The sequence below is a fragment of the Aquarana catesbeiana genome, linkage group LG06 (genome assembly GCF_042186555.1).
Source record: "Aquarana catesbeiana isolate 2022-GZ linkage group LG06, ASM4218655v1, whole genome shotgun sequence".
Taxonomy (NCBI): domain Eukaryota; kingdom Metazoa; phylum Chordata; class Amphibia; order Anura; family Ranidae; genus Aquarana; species Aquarana catesbeiana.
In genome coordinates this window covers 75292124-75307863 of record NC_133329.1, presented here as the reverse complement: position 1 = coordinate 75307863, position 15740 = coordinate 75292124, and the positions used below count along the sequence as shown (strand labels likewise).

At 42.5% G+C, this 15740-nt stretch overlaps 1 protein-coding gene across 2 annotated transcripts in view; it reads right to left on the bottom strand.

The window, feature by feature from the left end:
• Positions 1-5335, bottom strand: part of LOC141148622 (nmrA-like family domain-containing protein 1) — a 37907-nt gene extending 32572 nt beyond the window's left edge. The window contains exon 1 of one of the 2 annotated variants that reach the window (XM_073636231.1): positions 5317-5335. The gene's annotated coding sequence lies outside the window, so the exon portion shown is untranslated. Of the gene's footprint in view, positions 1-2610; positions 2630-5316 lie in introns of those variants that run through there. The other variant, XM_073636230.1, reaches the window with a different exon arrangement.
• Positions 5336-15740: the final 10405 nt, after the last annotated feature.

The window sequence follows — 15740 nt, the reverse complement described above, 5'->3', positions numbered from 1 at the left end:
GTTTCCAAGACCTCATAACGTACTACTGGGCTTCCCATCTTTCCAGAATTGTTGATTGGGCACTACATAGTCACTGCAAAGATTGGGTTAGACTAGAAAACTCCCTATCCCCCCCCTCTACCATTACGATCGGCACCCTGGTTGTCGCTTAACCATATCCCCTCCACACTCAAGGAACACCCCCTCATTGACCCCACACTCCGTTTCAGGGAAACATGTAAAAAAAAAAAAAAAAAAAAAACAAACACACACACACACACACACACTACACAACTCTTCCATTCTTTACTCCTATAAGACTTAACCCTGCCTTCCTCCCTGGTAGGTTTTATATCACCCTGTGATATCAAAGTCCAGCTACACAAAGCCAACACACCCTTCATGGAGCGTTCACACAATCCTCATTGGGCTGCATGGGGACTGGTTATTCTGGTCACAAATCTTTTTTGACAATGAACACGGAGCCTCCATGGATTGGAAGAGCTGACTTGAAGAGTCAGGCTGGGGAGAAGAGGACTACTACCATACCGGATATCTTCCAGCCAGGAAAGGAGATGGGCTCCGCCTTGCTGCAGCTTCTAATGCACATTATGAGAAGCTCACAGTGTGCAGTGAAGTCAGAAGATGTCATTTCAGTGCAGGAGAGGAGCCGGTACAACTGCACAAGACTGAAGGGAAGGCCGGAGGTCAGATTTAAAGGGCAAAAAAAAAAAAAATTAAAATATATATTTTTATTATTCATCTTGGCCCTTTTTAAACTTGAATTTCATTTTTTTAATGTATTTTTTTTTTTTTTGGCTGATGGGCTTTAGCTTGGCATATTTCAATGCCTACATACGGGGGGGACACAACCAAGTGTAATTTTTTTTTTTTTACCTAAACTTGCCTCATATAAGAAGTGCAGTCAGTAAAAATACTGCTGAGATCATTGCACCTAGGCAGAAATAAAAAGAAAAAAAAGAAAAGCAAAGCAAAGCAGAAGAATAGTGCTGTCATGATGACAGATTAAAATGCCTGGTTGTACCTGTCACACTGGAGCCGCAGTGATTCCTGTGCGTTTCCCACACCGCATAGCAATCACACTGTGCTCATGTAATCTGTTCCAGGTGTCAATTGTTAGTTAAGGACACCCCAAAAGCAGGTTGCAAAATGCAGTGCAGAACCAGATAGCATGTATCTGGTTCCAGTGCAGAAAAAAAAAATTTTTTTTAAAGCGGCCTTTTTCATGGGGATGTGGTGCGATCAAAATGAATGGGCTCAAACTGCATTGCACAGAATTGCATGCGATTTGCACTGGACTGTGGTGCGAAACACATGCAGTGGGAACCAGGGCTAAGTCACTTTGAGTGCTGGTTTACACATATGCGATGACAGGCATTGCATGCGATTCGCACCGCATTGCAGATCACATGCGAGGTCTGTGCGATCAAATTTCAGCCACACAGCATTCGTACCAAAATGATGCAGGACCCTTTTTTTGGTCCGCACTAGAATCGGATCTCATGGGTGTTCACACATATGCGATACGATTTTGCGCCAGTTTGACAGTTTACACTGCGATATGCAAACTGACTGGGGGTGTCAACTTTCTACTGACACCCGCAGCTGTTCGCATAGGGCAGTGTGAACCGCTGGAGGGTGACATGCGATGCAGGAACACACTGGAATCGCGCATCGCTAAGGTGTGAACCGAGCCTGAATATCATTTTATCATTTCAGAACACAGCACACAAATGCAAAATGGTATGCTTCCTATGCCCATGGCGAAATGCGTCAGTACAGAACTTGTTACTGCTGGTTATTACACTGAAAAATTATTCCTGCAGCTGGTGGTATAAAATATTTTTTCACAGAGAAGCCGAACTAGTACTCGAGATGTAACTATGGAGTGTGGACAAGTGAAAGTAAAGTTAGAGTTTCTGACCTGCATGCTTGTCCCAATACAATGCAGAACATACAGAGTTATTGGATCAACCGAACAGCCAGGGAATGCTAAACATTGCATATGCTGCTCCAGGCAGGTTAGACTCCACACTAGGTTGCCTCGGCTCTGGTGGCTAGCACGAGATGTGTCAGACATGTCACTTTGTGAAATAAAAAGCACTATGCCTAGTGTGAAACGTGTCAGTACAGCACTTATTCTTGCTGGCTAATATAATAAAGAAAGAATTGCATCATGGGGTGTGGTGTTCCTGTTGCCGATATAATTGATTTTTTTCAGTGGAGATGAGGCAAGCCAGTTCCTGAGCTGTAACTTTGGAGTGTGGAAGAGTCAATGTAAAGTTGGAGCCTCTGACCTGTATACTTGTAATGCAGAAACTACACAGTCACTGGATCAACATAACAGCCTGGGAATGCTGAACAATTGCATATATCGCTCCAGATGAGACGCCACACTCCATAGTCACATCTCTAGTGCTGGATCAGAGAAGAGAAGAGCACAAAACACAAAGTAACCGGGGAAGAGGGACAAATGTAAAACATACTTACAAAGCCCTGTGTGGAGATGGGAATGAGAAGATAAATATCTCCATTATAGAAGACTCACAAGGATGACAACAACACAGAAATCTGAAAACTCCTCCCACTACATCACATTTCATATCTCACCGCTTTGTTTAGTTCTGATTTCCAGCAGCTGTCAGTGGGGAGCGAGTCCTGATAAGGCCGATCCCAGGGCTGGGCACACCTCGCTACATAAATAAAGAAAACTCAAGATAGCACCTGGGGCAGCAAAATGGCTTAGTGATTAGCACTCATTCCTCGCAACACTGGGGCCCTTGGATCAAATCTCAGCCAGAACAATATGGAAATTAAATTTGCATGTTCTCCCTGTGCCTCTACCACACTCTAAAGCCATGTTGAAGGTTAACCGGCTATTTTCCTGGGTGGCCCTAGTATGTGTGTGAGTCTACAAATCCCAACTGCATCCTGCTATGGCAGACACTTTGCTTCCAAGCTTAGAAGTGCACCAAAGATGGCAATGTGGTTATGGTAGATGGGATCTGTAGTACCTCCTAGTCCTACTCTTTAACTGCCCTACTGTTACCAACCTTAGGTTTAATCCCTGAGTCTAATCTGGTCTTCTGAATTGGTACCATCTCTACCCAGTGGCGTCTCCAGCTTTCAAATTTAGGGGGGGCACATGGGGGGACAGGGACAAAAGTAGAGGGGCAACTATAAAATGCATATATATATATATATATATATATATATATATATCCTGGGGCCCTTTACTACGACCCCACAACGGGCCCTTTCACATGTTCTGCAGTGAGCTCCCTTCCTACTGTATTGGGGTCCCCCAGGGTGGCAGAAAACAAGAGATATATGTCACCAGCATATCAAGAAAATATAAGGATCCAAAGCAGTGGGAGAACTATCAGGGTTGCAAAGGTTGCCTTGCCTCCGGGCCCTGGTGTTCTGCCACTGTGGGGTTCCCCAGCCTCCTCTTGCTGTCCTGCCCCTGCTATTGACAGCTCTGGTCTGGCATCTCTTGGAATTTACAGGCTGGTCCTCCTGTCCTAAGGACGGGAGAAATCAGTCTGTTTTTTCAGTAACTGAAAGTCCTGGTGGAGTCCTTCCTGCAACTCGCTGGCTCGAGCAGATCAGGCGGCCGTGGTTGTGTGAACGCTCGCATTATGCAGTGTCAGCGAGCAGGGGAGGGGGGAGGAATCACCCGCAGGAGCTGACTGGGGACTCTCTCCCTCTTAGACATTGATTTTTTGTAAAAAAAAAAAAAAAAAAAATTTTTTTTTTTTTTGGGGGGGGGGGGGGCACATGGTGGGGCACAGCAAAATGTTGGGGGGGTCAGGGCCCCCTCTGGCCCCCCCCTAGGGTCGCCATTGTCTCTACCCAATTATTACCGACTTCGAATCAAAGGATTGAAGCCGATCTTCCATATTGGCACCTTCACTGACAAATTTCTACCAACCTCTACTTCAATTCTTGACTCCTATCCTGCCTTCTGACTCGATACCTTCACCTCCCAACAGTTATCGACCTCCCCTTCTATCCTGCACTGCAATCCTGTCTTCTAAAATTGGTACCTTCCTTACCCAACTGTTACTAACTTCAGCTTGAATCTCTGATTCCGATCAGGCCTTCTGAATTGGTAACTTCACTGCCCAATTTTTACCAACCTCTGCTTCAATCCATGACTCTGATCCAGTCCTCTGACTTGGAACCTTCATTTCCCAACTGTTACAAACCTTGGCTTGAATTCCAACCTCTGAACTGGTCTTGTGATTTTGTACCTTCTCTGCCCAACTGGCACTGACTTTGGCTTGAATCCTTGACTCCCATTTTGTCTTCTGACGCGATACCTTCACCACCCAACTGCTAGGGACATCTGCTTCAATCCTGCACTCCAATCCGGTCATCTGAATTGATACCTTCCCAACCAAATCGGTTATCAATCTCACCTTTAACTCCAATTCTGTCTTCTGAATTGGTACCTTCAGTGCCCAACTGTTACCAACCTCGGCTTCAGTACTCAACTCAAGTCTTCTTGACTTGGTACCTTCACTTACCTACTATTACTGACCTCTGCTTCAATTTCCAAATCTGTCTCCTAAACAGTTACCTTGCTGCCTGTTACTGAAATCAGCTTGTATCCTGTCCATGTTGTTGTCACCTGCTCTTGAACCTTGGTGTTCCTGCATCTGGTTCCTGTCCAGGAGTCTACATTCACCTGGTAGTCCATATAACTGCCAGCCTCAACACATCTGGCTGTAACACTAACACTCGTACCACTCCATGTCCTCACATTCCCTGACATTTTCAAAGTATTGGGCAGGAGGAGTAAGAGAGGCCTCTTCGTCATCTCCGTCTCCACCAGGTATGTAATGGGTTAAAATATACTTTAACTAGCAGTGCAGAAGCATGCGAGTAGATGAATATACTGCAGAGGTAAATTTAAATTGAGTTGTAGCAGAGAAAGATGAGAATGGTGACAAATTAAAAAGTTATTCTCAGGTGCCACAACCACCTACCAGTGTCTGAGAAATGGATTCACAGTAACACAGCCTACAGCCAATATTCCGTCTCTGCTGAGGCCTCAGACAAGGAGACCCATAAGGGTTGCCTGCCTCTCACTGAACATGCTCTGAATCCTCTAGCAGGAGAAGACCCCCACCCTTGTATTGCTGACGACACGTGACAAAGAAGGAATCCGTTTGGAAGAGAAGATCCTGGCTCGCCAAAAAAATAAAAGGAAAAAAATAGAACACTCATACTGCCAGGTGCTAAGAAGACTTATCAGAAACATAAAGACCCCATAAGAGAATAAAATAATTGCCTAGAGCCGACACTTACTATGCAGCAGTCTACACACAGACAGAGCTATGGTGGCACCAGCTGTCAGGAGGAAGTGATGTCACCAACTTACTAGTTCCCCAGGCTTCAAGTATAACTAAATGGCAAAACTTTTATTTTTTAGTTTTGGATAGAGTGGAGAGGGATTAGAACCAGAGCTCCCAACTGTCCCTGATTACAAGGGACTTTCCCTGATTTGGAAACCCCTCTGCTCCTCTTTCCTCCTCATATGTCCCTCATTTTGGTCCAATTTATATAGTTTTGACACTGCGTCACTTTAACTGAAAATTGTGCGGTCGTGCGATGTTGTACCCAAACAAAATTGACGTCCTTTTTTTCCCACAGATGGAGCTTTTTGGCGGTATTTGATCGCCTCTGCGTTTTTTTTTTTTTGCTCTATAAACAAAAAAAGAGCGACAATTTTAAAGAAAAAAAAAAAAAGGCAATATTTTTTTTACTTTTTGCTGTAATAAAAATATAAAATAAATAAAAACAACAATTTTTCCTCAATTTAGGCCGATATGTATTCTTCTACATATTTTTTGGTAAAAAAATAATCGCAATAAGTGTATATTGATTGGTATGAGCAAAAGTTATAACGTCTACAAAATAGGGCATAGTTTTATGGCATTTTTGTTAATTTTTTTTTTTTCACCAGTAATGGAGGCAATCTGCGATTTTTATCGGGACTGTGACATTATGGCGGACACGGACAATTTTGAAACATTTTTGGGACCATTGGCATTTTTACAGCGATCAGTGCTATGAAAATGCATTGATTACTGTAAAAACGTCACTGGCAGTGAAGGGGTTAACCACTAGCGGGTGATCAAAGGGTTAATGTGTTCCCTAGTGTGTGGGACTGTGTAGGGGAGATGACAGATGGCTGTTCATACTCTGTATGAACAGACGATCTGGCTGTTCACCCCTCAGAGAATCAGAAACTGTGTGTTTACACAGATCCCGGGGTTCTTTGTGTGCCCCAATCGATCGCAGGAGCCCAGCGGTGATTACGACCACCGGGCACTCGCATCGGCTCCATGGGCGAGCAGGGGGCGTGGTGCCACAGGGCAAAGCAATGTTACATAACGTCGTTTCACCCAGCCGTGCCATTCTGCCGCGGTACAACTGCGGCGGATGGTCGGCAAGTGGTTACAGGGGAGTGCCAGGAGGTGTGTCCTATGCCTACATACTTTTGCTAATTGGTGTTCCTCGTTCCCATCTCAAAAAGTTGGGTGGTATGTTAGAACCCTTATCAGGTTTTATTGCTGTGTGTGCCCCCATTAGGTAGATTGACCCTCTCCATTTGTCCGATTTACCATTATCATGGAAAGTAAAAGAAAATCCCAAATTTTGGGTTGTCCCCAGAAAAGTAATAGGGGCAAAATCTTCCAATGGGGACACTGGTTCTGGTGACCTGGGGGGCCCCAAGGGATCTTATTTGCAGGAATTTCCTTTCACTTCCTGTTTGGCTATGGGACAGGAAGTGAAGGGAAATCTCTGCTATGAGTAGCCATGCTGAGAACTTAGTGGCCGGTGTTGATTTGTTTGCTTTAAGCGGGTTTTACATTTCCATACAAGCCCGTGGGAATGCAAAAGCCTGCTTGAAGCAAATCAAATGCAGGTCAATGAATTGTCAGTGATCTCAGAAGCTTCTCAAAATCAGATATCAAGCTGATGCCATGGACAGAAGCTCAAAGCCCATCAACACAGGTGATGAGGAGCATAGAATGGACCTTGTGCTGGGGGGGGGTCAAAATGGATGAAATCATGTAGCCCAAATGTTGTGTGCAATATTTAGAATGGAATAGCAGAAAGTGAAGGTCACCAGTGCTTATGGGGGGGATAGTTGGTGGGTGCAAATGCCTAAAGCATTACCACCATAAAACTTTATTAAATCTCAAAAAAGATTGCATACTCACAAACATGAAAAACCATCAGGCCTATCACATAACAACTCCATCTGTAGGTGATGTCATCTGGCCATATACCACACGGTTGGAAGGCTGACACGTTTCAAGGGCCTTCTACTCTTCCTCAGGGCTAAGGTTGGGTTATGTTAGCCCTCAGGAAGGGGGCATGTCCCCCTAAATGTGTCAGCCTTCCAACCGTATGGTATCACCTACAGCTGGAGTTAATATGTGATGTGCCAGTTTTTCCTATTTGAGTAGGCAGTTGTTTTTGGGATTTAATAAAGTTGTATGGCGATAGTGGACTAAACGCTTGTGTGTGTTTTTACAGCTGTTTGAAGATTTCACAGTCTAAAGAGGTCTACATAGGAAGAAGCATTACGTGTTAGAACACCATTGGGCATACCTTTGTCTGAGCGATGGAGTATTTATGATTTGGTAGTTAGTGGGTGTTGATATGTGCCAGGTGGCCCATTTGTGAACCACTCATGTGAACCAAGCACTTTAAACTTTTTTTTATTTTTTATTAAAAAGGTTACTAAAAAACCTAATGAAGTTGTTAGTGTGTAGAAAAATCCAATATTTTGAGTTGTCACCAGAAAAGGATTGATGAGAAATTGCCTAAATGGGGACACCCGTTTTATGGGGTCTAAGGATTTTCCTCTAAAGCTGGCCATACACTATACAAATTTTCCTTTAGATTCCAAAACCATAATATAGGACAGTGATGGCGAACCTTGGCACTCCAGATGTTTTGGAACTACATTTCCCATGATGCTCAACTACACTGCAGAGTGCATGAGCATCATGGGAAATGTAGTTCCAAAACATCAGGGGTGCCAAGGTTCACCATCACTGATATAGGAGGTCAGACCCAAACACTATGCAATCAGGCAGACCGTTGCACTACATAGTTATACAAGGTGGAAATTGAAAAAGAAAAAAATGTATAATGTTCAATGTAAAGAGTAAGGCCCCATACACACTATTCAATTTTATGCAGATTTTTGTCGTTAGGTTTACCAAAACCATATAATATATGGAGGTCAAACCTTAAGAGTTTCAATTTGTATGCAATCAGGCAGGCCCTTGCAGTACATGGTTCTGGTAAATCTGAAGACAAAAATCTAGTAGTGTGTATGGGGCTTAAGGCCTGGTTCGCATCTATGCATTTTTTAGTGCGGTTTCAGTTTTGCAGAAACACACTACAGTCCATTTAACATGGTTTCCTATGTATAGTTCACATGGAAAGGGCCAGGGACTTTTTTTTCTGGTTTCATAGACTTCAATAGATCAAAAACGCGTATTGGAAAAAACAAAACAAAACGCAAAATGCACCTGAAATATGCAAACTGCAATCTGCATAGGTGTGAATGAGGCCTAAGACCGGATTCACACTTGCGCAAGTTGCAAATTGCACGTGCATTTTTTAATACACATCTTTAAACCATTGAAGTCTATGGAACCAAAAACCAGGAAAAAAAAACCCTGGCTCTTTCCACAAAATGCACAGATGCGAACTACCTCCATAGGAAACCATGTTAAATGGACTGTAGTGTAGTTTCTGCAAAACTGAAAAATGCACAGGTGTGAACCAGGCCTAAAGGCCCATACAAACAATATGAAAATCAGAAGAAAATTATCGTACGACAAACAATCTGCCAAATTTTCGGATCGTTAGTACGGTGCTTTCGACAGCCAATTCTGGTTTTTCGTCAGACAAAAGCTGGATGTGCAGACTATAAAATTTGTCCTGAATCCCAAAACTATACCTCTCACATGTGTACAGATATATATTAGCACCACTAGCTCTCTCTATTTGTAAAGATATGAGTCAAAACAGCCTGATACCGGTGACACTCTGATTCTATACAAAAAACAGTAATAAAAGAAATATAACACCCCATGAAAAGTGTCAGTATAAAAATAAAAACATTATAAAAATCATAAACTGTGAAAAGTCCATGGAAAATGTTCACATAAAAAAAAATCCAGCACAACAGTAGTTTTTCAATCTTCCTATGCGATAGATCTACTCTTCCACCACACCACTGTGATAGTGACACCATGCCGTGTAACCATGTCCCAGACATGTTTCGTCAAAAAGACTTCTTCAAATGGGATTCCCATTTGAAGAAGTCTTTCCGACGAATCATGTCTGGGGCATGGTTACACGGCATTCCATCGCACTGACATTAGACACTGCTGTCTGGAGAGGACTACACCGATCAGACTGCTGGGCCTTAGAAGGTTGGGTGAGAGACACACCAGTTTACACTTCAGGTCCGCTGTGACCGTGGTGCACCGTTGGGTCATTGATCCTGTTGTTTGCTGTGGATTTGTTCAAAGGCTTATTTGTTTCAGTTTAAAAGTGAGTGCAACTATTGAAGCGTGCTTGGAGTGATTTTAATAAGTTTGTTAAAACGGTACTACGCTATGTGGAGCACTTTATTCATTTGTCTTTCACATATGGAGCCGGCTTGATTGCAGTTACGATTCATCACATGCAACCCAGGTGTGGTTCAATTGCTGTTTTGCCAAACACGAGAGTGGGAGGCTATACATCCTGGTGAGTGCGCTCTTCAGAGGGAGTGGTGTCACTATCACAGTGGTGTGGTGGAAGAGTAGAAGATCTATCACATAGGAAGATTGAAAAACCACTGTTGTGCTGTATTTTTTTTCATGTGAACTTTTTCCGTGGACTTTTCACAGTTTATGATTTTTATAATGTTTTTATACTGACACTTTTCACGGGGTGTTATATTTCTATCTTTATTACTGTTTTTCGTAAAGAATCAGAGTGTCACCGGTATCAGGCTGTTTTGACTCATATCTTTACAAATATATATTAGCGCCACTATCTCTATCTGTACACACGTGAGAGGTATAGCTTTGGGATTCAGAACAATTTACACATTTATTTAAGTGGCAGCTTTTCACTGTACACATCTTATATTCATTTACACAATCATTTAGTTTTGTCACTGGTCTTTGGCGCAGTGGAGTGAGAGAGAACCAAGGGCGGCTTATTTTTACCTCTCTTGCTACAAACCATAGTCTATAAAATTTGTCGTACGTGAACATCACTTCTGAAGTTGTATTCTGTAGTACAAGAATTTTCGTATGGTGAGTAACCTCTTCACTTTCGACATGAGACTAGCATGCCACAAAAAAACAAAAAAAAACAAAAAAAAACAAAAAAAAACAAAAAAAAACAAAAAAAAACAAAAAAAAACAAAAAAAAAACAAAAAAAAACAAAAAAAAAACAAAAAAAAACAAAAAAAAACAAAAAAAGGACTAAAACGCAAATCTGAGTGTGTATGAGGCTCAAGTCTAAATTCACACACGTAGTCAGCGGCAGATCATTTGCTGCCTTGAGATTCAGTTAAACATCTCTGAACTCATTAGCTGTAACCAGTTTGTGTGACCACTGACCAGAAACTCCTGTGTGCATCCAGGGGCTCGAATTGCATGCAACCACTTGGATGCTACAAAGTACAAATCTGATTCCTGTATGCAGAGTGTGCATGCATTGATGTAGCTCTGACACCAAGAATTCATTCTGGTGGCATCCCAAGTAAAATGTAGCTTCACTTTCCATTAGTCTACAAGGCAAGAGGGGAAGGGGGAAGGGGGAAGGGGGGGGGGGGGTTTAGATATACATGTGATGATGAATGTATTCTATATAGGAAGCCGAAATTGATCATTGCCGTTTCTTTGGTGGAGAACTCTGCTGGCCGTGATTGGACACTTCATAGATACAAATTACACCAAAGCAGTGCTGCCAACTGTCAGTAAATTTATAAACAGTTTATAAAATCTGTAATTTTTGCATCTGTCCACGAATGTCTGTTACAGACATGCAGTCTATATGTCCATAATGGACATTCACAAACAGAGGCAAATATTACGGATTTTAGAAATTGTTAATTTACTGACAGTTGGCAACCCTGTACCAAAGCCTTAGCAACATACTTTACAATATAATCGCTCAGCCGGGTTCAGAAGGGTTAATGACATATTTCTCATGAACAATCAGGTTTTTCAACTGAAGCCAGCAGGCTAACCCAGTGACTTTGCAATTTATCGGACTGGTTAGACGGCTCATTGTCCTTTTCTGTATTAATGATAAACGGCGAAAATAAATGAAGGATTTACTTAAAGGAACACTAGAGCCAAAATATTATAATTTTGATAAAACTGTACAATGCAAAACAAACCATCAAGATAGATAGGTGGAATAGATAGAAAATGCATTTTTTTTTTTTGACTTCCATTATATTTTATATAAAAGTCTAGGAGGGTGGACAGCACCGGAAACCATCTGTGCATAAAACCAGTTGTGCTCCCAAATAAAACACCCAATTAAATAAAAGACACGGGGGGTTACAGCTCAGTGAACATATCATACTGTATATCAAAGAGTCCAGTACCTTCAGACATCCCTACCCTTTCTAATTAATAATAAAATAAAAAACCCAAAAGAGGGTTACCGCTGCGCTAGAAAAATGTATATTGAAAAGTGAGTTGTAAAAGCCGCCAGCACTAAAAGTCTAATACTAAACTCCAATATATCAAAAAACAAAATAAGTGCAGCGCTGAAACTAAATATGAGTTGTATAGAAAATAACCATAAGGAGTGATTAACCCACCAAAAAATATAAATGAAGAATAATATAAGAAATATACCTACAGGCAGGAAGGCTAACTGCACCTGTCTACAAATGGATACACCTGTTTCTCATGTGTTATGTGTATATATATTGAAGTTAATTAGGACCTAAACACACATCTCCATTCTCACTGCAGGTTAGTAATTAGAAAAAACAAAATAAGTGCAGCGCTGAAACTAAATATGAGTTGTATAGAAAATAACCATAAGGAGTGATTAACCCACCAAAAAATATAAATGAAGAATAATATAAGAAATAAAAAAACAAAATATAAAAAAACGAATCTCCCATAGAAGACAAAGACAGATGTCTTACCATGTACTACAAGTGAAAAAATATATATAGGTAGTGAATAAAGTCCCAATTATAAACAATGCATTAAAACTCAAAAAAGTCCATAAACAAAGTGAGTTGATGACCAAAGTGCATATGTTCAGAAAAAATGTGACATAGGTGAGTCCAGTATCCAAAGTGATTCGCACCCAGGTGAGACTCGGCCAATCCCCAGACGATGTCCTATCGTGACGAAACGCGTAGGGAGGAGCCTGTGACGCTGACGTCATTACGTTTTTCTTTGTGATTGATGGGACATACACAGTAAGCAGGCGGAAGCTCGTGGAGACGCTGCGATCCTTATGTTTGGCTATATGCTGTTAATGAATGGAGATTCTTGTAAGTGCAATCCTTTTAGTTCAATAAATCATACTATATTGCAATTTTACGCTATGGGAGCTTTTCTTGTTTTTGTCTTTTGAGTACCACGTTTACAACTGTGAATACCGGCATAGGTTTGTGGGTGACCTGATAATTTCCCAAATGCCTGGTGAGACCACTGTTATGGTGGTCACCTCGAGCTTGTAAGGAGCCTCATATCTCACCTGGGTGCGAATCACTTTGGATACTGGACTCACCTATGTCACATTTTTTCTGAACATATGCACTTTGTTTATGGACTTTTTTGAGTTTTATGCATTGTTTATAATTGGGACTTTATTCACTACCTATATATATTTTTTCACTTGTAGTACATGGTAAGACATCGGTCTTTGTCTTCTATGGGAGATTCGTTTTTTATATTTTGTTTTTTTATTTCTTATATTATTCTTCATTTATATTTTTTGGTGGGTTAATCACTCCTTATGGTTATTTTCTATACAACTCATATTTAGTTTCAGCGCTGCACTTATTTTGTTTTTTCTAATTACTAACCTGCAGTGAGAATGGAGATGTGTGTTTAGGTCCTAATTAACTTCAATATATATACACACAACACATGAGAAACAGGTGTATCCATTTGTAGACAGGTGCAGTTAGCCTTCCTGCCTGTAGGTATTCAGTGCCATTATTGATTGGAAAGGGGGTCTCATAGGGAATTGATCCCCCTTTCACACTGAAGGCGGCTTTCAGGCATTTTAGCGCTAGAAATAGCTCCTGAAAACTGCCCCCCGAGCCAAGTCTGAGTACTTTTACTCTGGGGCGGTGCGCTTGCGGTACGTTACAAAAAGTCCTCCAAGCAGCATCTTTGGGGCAGTTTGGGAGCCTGTATATAGCGCTCCTCCACCGCCCCTGCCCTTTGGAATGCATGGGCAGCACTTGGAAGCACCTAAAAAAGCTCTTCGGAAACGCCGCAACGCGGCGGTTTTAACCCTTTCTTCGGCCGCTAGCGGGGGTTAAAAGCGCCCCTCTAAAAAAGAGCCGAAAAGCACCGCTAAAACGACAGTAAAGCGTGCTAAAATGAGCGGCTGCGCTACAGTGTGAAAGTAGCCTCAGGCTGCGTTCGCACTATTGCGATTGGATACGGATTCTTCGCATCCAATTTGCCGTAGCAAGAGATTTTAACCGGCTCTCTATGGAACCGGTGTTCTGTTGAGAAGTGCCCCCCATTGAATAGTGCCCGCGCATGCGCAGGACGGAGCGGCACTCCAGCTAATTTGCCGATCAGCTGGAGTGACATGACCAGGGCGCAAGCGCACATCGTAGGAGGTATCTCTCGATGGGAGATACCATTTCACGGCCACAATTGAAACCTATACAAACAGCAAGGGGAGACCGTAGTTCTCACATTGTGCCTTGCTGTTGCGGGGCAGCTTTACAAAGTGCTGATGGTCCGGTTTTGTCTGTGTGGAAGGGCGGGTTGCAACACAGACAAAACTAGCTCTTCAACACAGCCACTAGCCGTCCTCCTGCAGCAGCGATGCACAATCCTCCGCTGTTTGTATAGGTTTAAATTGTGCCTGTGAAATGAGAGATACCTCCTATGATGTGCCATGGTTATGTCAGCCCAGCTGATCGGCAAATCAGCTGTTGTGCTGTTCCGTATGGAGCATGCGCGGTACATACCGGACACTATTTGATGGGGGGCACTTCTTGACAGAACACCAGTTCACAAATCTCCGCTGCGGTTCAGGTGCGAATTTGCACAGGAGTGCTGTGCGTCTTTTGGTCCATTTCAGGTCCGAATTCAGCCAAAAATTCAGGCTGAAATTGGACCTAAAACGGTGAACCAGGACGTACCGGACCACTGCTGGGAGCCGCATGCGGCGATGGTGTGAACCCAGCCTTAGTGATTCTGTGTGGTGCCTAGGGCAACCCACACACCTGAATGGGCTGCCCTACACATACACAGCAATCGCCCCAAAGAATCTTCAGAACTTTTTTTTGTTTTTTACAGTGGAGCTTGGTGCCTTTTTTACTGTGATTTTTGGTGTAGCGCATTTCTGAACTGCAAGGAAATGCACAGATGTGAATGGAGCCTCATTGTGTTATCTCACAAATTTCACTTTCAGGCCCCTTTCACATCTAGCATAGTGGGGGCGAACTTTTTGGGGCTCGTTTTTCCTGTGGCATGCAAAGAGGAACCTGCTGATTTCAATGGGCTGTGCTATATGTGGCTTATGGGACATGTTGATGTTTTTTACTGTGCGTTTTGTAGCATTTTCCCCTCGTTTTTTCACATGGCAAAATGTGTGTTTGCTACTGTGTTTGCAGTAAGAAACACACCAAGCTCCGCTCTGGCCTGATTCACACCTACGCATTTTTAGTGCTTCTTGCATTTTGCAGATTTGCACAGCAGTCCATTCTACATAGTTTCCTATGGAACACGTTCTGTAGTGCAAATCTACAAAATGCAAAAAGCACTTAAAATGCATAGGTGTGAATCGAGCCTAAAAAAAAGTGCTGAAGCTTCTTTGGGGCGATTGCTGTGTGTAGGGCAGTCCATTCAGGTGGATGGGCTTGCCTTATGTGTGATAAGTGAAAATGCTGGAAAACGCCTCCCCCCCTCTCTTAAAAAAAAAAAAAAACGCATGGAGTTCCCGCTATGCCAAAAACAATAGGAGAGCACCTTCTAGGCATGTATCTTCAACAATAAAAACTTGACAGGGGTTCCAGCCTTTCCACACCCAAGTCTTAAAAAAAAAAAAAAAAAAAAAAAAACAAACACACACACCACTATAAACTAAATGCATACCTACCTTTACTCTGTGAAAAGTATTGCATCCAAAACGTAAAAAGTATTGATATACACGTATATATTTCATGGGTGTCCATCTTTTTTACTTACTTTGCTGGATATAATTCATCTATACTGGATAAGTCACCCATAAAAATGTGTTGCCCATGAACAGGTAGTCTACCTTCTGGGCTTCCAAGCAGCTGCAGTTCCCCAACATCTCACAGTGCCTCCTAGCTCCCATAGTGCTCCTCAACCTTCAGCCCTAAGCACCTACAGTGTTCCTCAACACCCCATAGTGCCACCAAGTGCCCTGCAGCTCCCACTAATTTGCTGCAGAGCCTCCAGTTACCCCATAATGCCTTCAACAGTGTTCCCCAGCCCCTGCA